Below are 7,500 nucleotides of genomic sequence, written 5' to 3' on the forward strand. Positions count from 1 at the left end.
CATGCCCAATCTCTTCTGATCTTGGAAGCTATGCAGTGTTGGGCCTGGTTAGTACTTGGTTGGGAGACCACCTGGGAATACCAGGTGCTGTAGGTATTTTTATGCAGCCATAATATTCTTTTCTATTACATTTTACATTTAATTTTTTCAACTTATCAATGAATTTTCTTGAGTAAAGAAGTAAAAGAGGTCTAAAGTTAATGTATTTGAGCACCTACAGCCAATCCACACTGGACATGCCCAATCTCGTCTGATCTTGGAAACTATGCAGTGTTGGGCCTGGTTAGTACTTGGATGGGAGACCACCTGGGAATACCAGGTGCTGTAGGTAATTTTATACAGCCATAACCTTCTTTTCTATTACATTTTACATTAAATTTTTTCAACTTATCAATTAATTTACTTGAGTTAAGAAGTAAAAGAGTTCTAAAGTTAATGTTTTTGAGCACCTACAGCCAAACCACACTGGACATGCCCAATCTCGTCTGATCTTGGAAGCTATGCAGTGTTGGGCAAAGTTAGTACTTGGATGGGAGACCACCTGGAAATACCAGGTGCTGTAGGTAATTTTATACTGCCATAACATTCTTTTCTATTACATTTTACATTTAATTTTTTCAACTTATCAATGAATTTACTTGGGTTAAGAAGTAATAGAGGTCTAAAGTTAATGTTTTTGAGCACCTACAGCCAAACCACACTGGACATGCCCAATCTCGTCAGGTCTTGGAAGCTATGCAGTGTCGGGCCTGGTTTTTACTTGGATGGGAGACCACCTGGAAATACCAGGTGCTGTAGGTAAATTTATACAGCCAAAAAATTCTTTTCTATTACATTTTACATTTAATTTTTTCAACTTATCAATGAATTTACTTGAGTTAAGAAGTAAAAGAGGTCTAAAGTTAATGTTTTTGGGCACCTACAGCCAAACCACACTGGACATGCCCAATCTCATCTGATCTTGGAAGCTATGCAGTGTTGGGCCTGGTTAGTACTTGGTTGGGAGACCACCTGGGAATACCAGATGCTGTAGGTATTTTTATGCCGCCATAACAATCTTTTCTATTACATTTTACATTTAATTTTTTCAACTTATCAATGAATTTTCTTGAGTAAAGAAGGAAAAGAGGTCTAAAGTTAATGTATTTGAGCACCTACAGCCAATCCACACTGGACATGCCCAATCTCGTATGATCTTGGAAACTATGCAGTGTTGGGCCTGGTTAGTACTTGGATGGGAGACCACCTGGGAATACCAGGTGCTGTAGGTAATTTTATACAGCCAAAACATTCTTTTCTATTACATTTTACATTTAATTTTTTCAACTTATCAATGAATTTACTTGAGTTAAGAAGTAAAAGAGGTCTAAAGTTAATGTTTTTGGGCACCTACAGCAAAACCACACTGGACATGCCCAATCTCGTCTGATCTTGGAAGCTATGCAGTGTTTGGCCTGGTTAGTACTTGGATGGGAGACCACCTGGGAAAACCAGGTGCAGTAGGTAATTTTATACTGCCATAACATTCTTTTCTATTACATTTTACATTTAATTTTTTCAACTTGTCAATGAATTTACTTGAGTTAATAAGTAAAAGAGGTCTAAAGTTAAGATTTTTGAGCACCTACAGCCAAACCATACAGGACATGGCCAATGTCATCTTATCTTGGAAGCTATGCAGTGTTGGGCATAGTTAGTATGTGGATGGGAGACATCCTGGGAATACCAGGTGCTGTAGGTACTTTTATACTGCCATAACATTCTTTTCTATTACATTTTACATTTAATTTTTTCAATTTATCAATGAATTTACTTGAGTTAAGAAGTAAAAGATGTCTAAAGTTAATGTTTTTGAGCACCTACAGCCAAACCACACTGGACATGCCCAATCTAGTCTGATCTTGGAAGCTATGCAGTGTTGGGCCTGCTTAGTACTTGGATGGGAGACCACCTGGAAATACCAGGTGCTGTAGGTAATTTTATACTGCCATAACATTCTTTTCTATTAAATTTTACATTTAATTTTTTCAACTTATCAATGAATTTACTTGAGTTCAGAAGTAATAGAGGTCTAAAGTTAAGGTTTTTGAGCACCTACAGCCAAACCACACTGGACATGCCCAATCTCATCTGACCTTGGAAGCTATGCAGTGTTGGGCCTGGTTAGTACTTGGATGGGAGACCACCTGGGAATACCAGGACCTGTAGGTAATTTTATACTGCCATAACATTCTTTTCTATTACATTTTACATTTCATTTTTCAACTTATGATTGAATTTACATGAGTTAAGAAGTAAAAGAGGTCTAAAGTTAATTTTTTTGAGCAGCTACAGCCAAACCACACTGGACATGCCCAATCTCGTCTGATCTTGGAAGCTATGCAGTGTTGGGCCTGGTTAGTACTTGGATGGGAGACCACCTGGGAATACCAGGAGCTGTAGGTAATTTTATACTGCCATAACATTCTTTTCTATTACATTTTACATTTCATTTTTCAACTTATCATTGAATTTACATGAGTTAAGAAGTAAAAGAGGTCTAAAGTTAATGTTTTTGCGCACCTACAGCCAAACCACACTGGACATGCCCAATCTCATCTGATCTTGGAAGTTATGCAGTGTTGGGCCTGGTTAGTACTTGGATGGGAGACCACCTGGGAATACCAGGTGCTGAAGGTAATTTTATACTGCGATAACATTCTTTTCTATTACATTTTACATTTAATTTTTTCAACTTATCAATGAATTTACTTGAGTTATGAAGTAAAAGAGGTCTAAAGTTACAGTTTTTGAGCACCTACAGCCAAACCACACTGGACATGGCCAATGTCGTCTGATCTTGGAAGCTGTGCAGTGTTGGGCATGGTTATTATGTGGATGGGAGTCCACCTGGGAATACCAGGTGCTGTAGGTAATTTTATACTGCCATAACATTCTTTTCAATTACATTTTACATTTCATTTTTTCAACTTATCAATGAATTTACATGAGTTAAGAAGTAATAGACGTCTAAATTTAATTCTTTTGAGCACCTACAGCCAAACCACACTGGACATGCCCAATCTCGTCTGATCTTGGAAGCTATGCAGTGTTGGGCTTGGGTAGTACTTGGTTGGGAGACCGCCTGGGAATACCAGGTGCTGTAGGTATTTTTATGCAGCCATAACATTCTTTTCTATTACATTTTACATTTAATTTTTTCAACTTATCAATGAATTTACTTGAGTAATGAAGTAAAAGAGGTCTAAAGTTAATGTATTTGAGCACCTACAGTCAAACCACACTGGACATGCCCAATCTCGTCTGATCTTGGAAGCTATGCAGCGTTGGGCCTGGTTAGTACTTGGATGGGAGACCACCTGGGAATACCAGGTGCTGTAGGTAATTTTATACTGCCACAACATTCTTTTCAATTACATTTTACATTTCATTTTTTCAACTTATCAATGAATTTACATGAGTTAAGAAGTAATAGGCGTCTAAATTTAATGCTTTTGAGCACCTACAGCCAAACCACACTGGACATGCCCAATCTCGTCTGATTTTGGAAGCTATGCAGTGTTGGGCCTGGTTAGTACTTGGTTGGGAGACCACCTGGGAATACCAGGTGCTGTAGGTATTTTTATGCAGCCATAATATTCTTTTCTATTACATTTTACATTTAATTTTTTCAACTTATCAATGAATTTTCTTGAGTAAAGAAGTAAAAGAGGTCTAAAGTTAATGTATTTGAGCACCTACAGCCAATCCACACTGGACATGCCCAATCTCGTCTGATCTTGGAAACTATGCAGTGTTGGGCCTGGTTAGTACTTGGATGGGAGACCACCTGGGAATACCAGGTGCTGTAGGTAATTTTATACAGCCATAACCTTCTTTTCTATTACATTTTACATTAAATTTTTTCAACTTATCAATTAATTTACTTGAGTTAAGAAGTAAAAGAGTTCTAAAGTTAATGTTTTTGAGCACCTACAGCCAAACCACACTGGACATGCCCAATCTCGTCTGATCTTGGAAGCTATGCAGTGTTGGACAAAGTTAGTACTTGGATGGGAGACCACCTGGAAATACCAGGTGCTGTAGGTAATTTTATACTGCCATAACATTCTTTTCTATTACATTTTACATTTAATTTTTTCAACTTATCAATGAATTTACTTGGGTTAAGAAGTAATAGAGGTCTAAAGTTAATGTTTTTGAGCACCTACAGCCAAACCACACTGGACATGCCCAATCTCGTCAGGTCTTGGAAGCTATGCAGTGTCGGGCCTGGTTTGTACTTGGATGGGAGACCACCTGGAAATACCAGGGGCTGTAGGTAAATTTATACAGCCAAAACATTCTTTTCTATTACATTTTACATTTAATTTTTTCAACTTATCAATGAATTTACTTGAGTTAAGAAGTAAAAGAGGTCTAAAGTTAATGTTTTTGGGCACCTACAGCCAAACCACACTGGACATGCCCAATCTCGTCTGATCTTGGAAGCTATGCAGTGTTGGGCATGGTTAGTACTTGGATGGGAAACCACCTGTGAATACCAGGTGCTGTAGGTAATTTTATACTGCCATAACATTCTTTTCTATTACATTTTACATTTAATTTTTTCAACTTATCAATGAATTTACTTGAGTTAAGAAGTAATAGAGGTCTAAAGTTAATGTTTTTGAGCTCCTACAGCCAAACCACACTGGACATGGCCAATGTCATCTGATCTTGGAAGCTGTGCAGTGTTGGGCATGGTTATTATGTGGATGGGAGTCCACCTGGGAATACCAGGTGCTGTAGGTAATTTTATACTGCCATAACATTCTTTTCTGTTACATTTTACATTTCATTTTTTCAACTTATCAATGAATTTACATGAGTTAAGAAGTAATAGACGTCTAAATTTAATGCTTTGAGCACCTACAGCCAAACCACACTGGACATGCCCAATCTCATCTGATCTTGGAAGCTATGCAGTGTTGGGCCTGGTTAGTACTTGGTTGGGAGACCACCTGGGAATACCAGATGCTGTAGGTATTTTTATGCCGCCATAACAATCTTTTCTATTACATTTTACATTTAATTTTTTCAACTTATCAATGAATTTTCTTGAGTAAAGAAGGAAAAGAGGTCTAAAGTTAATGTATTTGAGCACCTACAGCCAATCCACACTGGACATGCCCAATCTCGTATGATCTTGGAAACTATGCAGTGTTTGGCCTGGTTAGTACTTGGATGGGAGACCACCTGGGAATACCAGGTGCTGTAGGTAATTTTATACAGCCAAAACATTCTTTTCTATTACATTTTACATTTAATTTTTTCAACTTATCAATGAATTTACTTGAGTTAAGAAGTAAAAGAGGTCTAAAGTTAATGTTTTTGGGCACCTACAGCAAAACCACACTGGACATGCCCAATCTCGTCTGATCTTGGAAGCTATGCAGTGTTTGGCCTGGTTAGTACTTGGATGGGAAACCACCTGGGAATACCAGGTGCTGTAGGTAATTTTATACTGCCATAACATTCTTTTCTGTTACATTTTACATTTAATTTTTTCAACTTATCAATGAATTTACTTGAGTTAATAAGTAATAGAGGTCTAAAGTTAATGTTTTTGAGCTCCTACAGCCAAACCACACTGGACATGCCCAATCTCGCCTGATCTTGGAAGCTATGCAGTGTTGGGCCTGGTTAGTACTGGGACGGGAGACCACCTGGGAATACCAGGTGCTGTAGGTAATTTTATATAGCAATAACATTCTTTTCTATTACATTTTACATTACATTTTTTCAACTTATCAATGAATTTACTTGAGTTAAGAAGTAAAAGAGGTCTAAAGTTAAGATTTTTGAGAAGCTACAGCCAAACCACACTGGACATGGCCAATGTCGTCTGATCTTGGAAGCTATGCAGTGTTGGGCCTGGTTAGTACTTGGATGGGAGACAACCTGGGAATACCAGGAGCTGTAGGTAATTTTATACTGCCATAACATTCTTTTCTATTACATTTAACATTTCATTTTTCAACTTATCATTGAATTTACATGAGTTAAGAAGTAAAAGAGGTCTAAAGTTAATATTTTTGCGCACCTACAGCCAAACCACACTGGACATGCCCAATCTCGTCTGATCTTGGAAGTTATGCAGTGTTGGGCCTGGTTAGTACTTGGATGGGAGACCACCTGGGAATACCAGGTGTTGTAGGTAATTTTATACTGCCATAACATTCTTTTCTATTACATTTTACATTTAATTTTTTCAACTTATCAATGAATTTACTTGAGTTAAGAAGTAATAGAGGTCTTAAGTTAAAGTTTTTGAGCACCTACAGCCAAACCACACAGGACATGCCCAATCTCGTCTGATCTTGGTAGCTATGCAGTGTTGGGCCTTGTCAGTACTTGGATGGGAGACAACCTGGGAAAACCAGGTGCAGTAGGTAATTTTATACTGCCATAACATTCTTTTCTATTACATTTTACATTTAATTTTTTCAACTTGTCAATGAATTTACTTGAGTTAATAAGTAAAAGAGGTCTAAAGTTAAGATTTTTGAGCACCTACAGCCAAACCATACAGGACATTGCCAATGTCATCTGATCTTGGAAGCTGTGCAGTGTTGGGCATGGTTATTATGTGGATGGGAGTCCACCTGGGAATACCAGGTGCTGTAGGTAATTTTATACTGCCATAACATTCTTTTCTATTACATTTTACATTTCATTTTTTCAACTTATCAATGAATTTACATGAGTTAAGAAGTAATAGACGTCTAAATTTAATGCTTTGAGCACCTACAGTGAAACCACACTGGACATGCCCAATCTCGTCTGATCTTGGAAGCTATGCAGTGTTGGGCCTGGTTAGTACTTGGTTGGGAGACCACCTGGGAATACCAGGTGCTGTAGGTATTTTTATGCCGCCATAACATTCTTTTCTATTACATTTTACATTTAATTTTTTCAACTTATCAATGAATTTTCTTGAGTAAAGAAGGAAAAGAGGTCTAAAGTTAATGTATTTGAGTACCTACAGCCAATCCACACTGGACATGCCCAATCTCGTCTGATCTTGGAAACTATGCAGTGTTGGGCCTGGTTAATACTTGGATGGGAGACCACCTGGGAATACCAGGTGCTGTAGGTAATTTTATACAGCCAAAACATTCTTTTCTATTACATTTTACATTTAATTTTTTCAACTTATCAATGAATTTACTTGAGTTAAGAAGTAAAAGAGGTCTAAAGTTAATGTTTTTGGGCACCTACAGCAAAACCACACTGGACATGCCCAATCTCGTCTGATCTTGGAAGCTATGCAGTGTTGGGCCTGGTTAGTACTTGGATGGGAAAGCACCTGGGAATACCAGGTGCTGTAGGTAATTTTATACTGCCATAACATTCTTTTCTGTTACATTTTACATTTAATTTTTTCAACTTATCAATGAATTTACTTGAGTTAATAAGTAATACAGGTCTAAAGTTAATGTTTTTGAGCTCCTACAG

General features: G+C 37.5%; 2 non-coding genes and 27 pseudogenes across 2 annotated transcripts; all 29 read left to right on the top strand.

The window, feature by feature from the left end:
* The window catches only part of LOC148456434 (5S ribosomal RNA), a 119-nt pseudogene extending 23 nt beyond the window's left edge, over window positions 1–96 (top strand).
* Window positions 97–212: 116 nt separating this feature from the next.
* On the top strand, window positions 213–331 carry LOC148456435 (5S ribosomal RNA; annotated as a pseudogene).
* Window positions 332–447: 116 nt separating this feature from the next.
* On the top strand, window positions 448–566 carry LOC148456436 (5S ribosomal RNA; annotated as a pseudogene).
* Window positions 567–682: 116 nt separating this feature from the next.
* Window positions 683–801, top strand: LOC148456437 (5S ribosomal RNA; annotated as a pseudogene).
* A 116-nt stretch (window positions 802–917) lies between these two features.
* Window positions 918–1,036, top strand: LOC148456438 (5S ribosomal RNA; annotated as a pseudogene).
* A 116-nt stretch (window positions 1,037–1,152) lies between these two features.
* Window positions 1,153–1,271, top strand: LOC148456439 (5S ribosomal RNA; annotated as a pseudogene).
* Window positions 1,272–1,387: 116 nt separating this feature from the next.
* LOC148456440 (5S ribosomal RNA) lies at window positions 1,388–1,506 on the top strand (annotated as a pseudogene).
* Window positions 1,507–1,857: 351 nt separating this feature from the next.
* LOC148456441 (5S ribosomal RNA) lies at window positions 1,858–1,976 on the top strand (annotated as a pseudogene).
* A 116-nt stretch (window positions 1,977–2,092) lies between these two features.
* LOC148456442 (5S ribosomal RNA) lies at window positions 2,093–2,211 on the top strand (annotated as a pseudogene).
* A 115-nt stretch (window positions 2,212–2,326) lies between these two features.
* Window positions 2,327–2,445, top strand: LOC148456443 (5S ribosomal RNA; annotated as a pseudogene).
* A 115-nt stretch (window positions 2,446–2,560) lies between these two features.
* Window positions 2,561–2,679, top strand: LOC148456444 (5S ribosomal RNA). The gene has a single exon (XR_015874026.1). It is a non-coding gene; the product is annotated as a 5S ribosomal RNA (ribosomal RNA).
* A 351-nt stretch (window positions 2,680–3,030) lies between these two features.
* On the top strand, window positions 3,031–3,149 carry LOC148456445 (5S ribosomal RNA; annotated as a pseudogene).
* Window positions 3,150–3,265: 116 nt separating this feature from the next.
* LOC148456446 (5S ribosomal RNA) lies at window positions 3,266–3,384 on the top strand (annotated as a pseudogene).
* A 116-nt stretch (window positions 3,385–3,500) lies between these two features.
* Window positions 3,501–3,619, top strand: LOC148456447 (5S ribosomal RNA; annotated as a pseudogene).
* A 116-nt stretch (window positions 3,620–3,735) lies between these two features.
* On the top strand, window positions 3,736–3,854 carry LOC148456448 (5S ribosomal RNA; annotated as a pseudogene).
* A 116-nt stretch (window positions 3,855–3,970) lies between these two features.
* On the top strand, window positions 3,971–4,089 carry LOC148456449 (5S ribosomal RNA; annotated as a pseudogene).
* Window positions 4,090–4,205: 116 nt separating this feature from the next.
* On the top strand, window positions 4,206–4,324 carry LOC148456450 (5S ribosomal RNA; annotated as a pseudogene).
* A 116-nt stretch (window positions 4,325–4,440) lies between these two features.
* On the top strand, window positions 4,441–4,559 carry LOC148456451 (5S ribosomal RNA; annotated as a pseudogene).
* A 350-nt stretch (window positions 4,560–4,909) lies between these two features.
* On the top strand, window positions 4,910–5,028 carry LOC148456452 (5S ribosomal RNA; annotated as a pseudogene).
* Window positions 5,029–5,144: 116 nt separating this feature from the next.
* Window positions 5,145–5,263, top strand: LOC148456453 (5S ribosomal RNA; annotated as a pseudogene).
* A 116-nt stretch (window positions 5,264–5,379) lies between these two features.
* Window positions 5,380–5,498, top strand: LOC148456454 (5S ribosomal RNA; annotated as a pseudogene).
* Window positions 5,499–5,614: 116 nt separating this feature from the next.
* LOC148456455 (5S ribosomal RNA) lies at window positions 5,615–5,733 on the top strand (annotated as a pseudogene).
* A 116-nt stretch (window positions 5,734–5,849) lies between these two features.
* On the top strand, window positions 5,850–5,968 carry LOC148456456 (5S ribosomal RNA; annotated as a pseudogene).
* A 115-nt stretch (window positions 5,969–6,083) lies between these two features.
* Window positions 6,084–6,202, top strand: LOC148456457 (5S ribosomal RNA). Its single transcript, XR_015873420.1, has one exon. It is a non-coding gene; the product is annotated as a 5S ribosomal RNA (ribosomal RNA).
* A 116-nt stretch (window positions 6,203–6,318) lies between these two features.
* Window positions 6,319–6,437, top strand: LOC148456458 (5S ribosomal RNA; annotated as a pseudogene).
* Window positions 6,438–6,787: 350 nt separating this feature from the next.
* On the top strand, window positions 6,788–6,906 carry LOC148456459 (5S ribosomal RNA; annotated as a pseudogene).
* Window positions 6,907–7,022: 116 nt separating this feature from the next.
* LOC148456460 (5S ribosomal RNA) lies at window positions 7,023–7,141 on the top strand (annotated as a pseudogene).
* A 116-nt stretch (window positions 7,142–7,257) lies between these two features.
* LOC148456461 (5S ribosomal RNA) lies at window positions 7,258–7,376 on the top strand (annotated as a pseudogene).
* Window positions 7,377–7,492: 116 nt separating this feature from the next.
* Window positions 7,493–7,500, top strand: part of LOC148456462 (5S ribosomal RNA) — a 119-nt pseudogene continuing 111 nt past the window's right edge.

The sequence above is a fragment of the Taudactylus pleione genome, unplaced genomic scaffold, assembly GCF_031769625.1.
Source record: "Taudactylus pleione unplaced genomic scaffold, aTauple2 ptg000967l, whole genome shotgun sequence".
Classification (NCBI taxonomy): domain Eukaryota; kingdom Metazoa; phylum Chordata; class Amphibia; order Anura; family Myobatrachidae; genus Taudactylus; species Taudactylus pleione.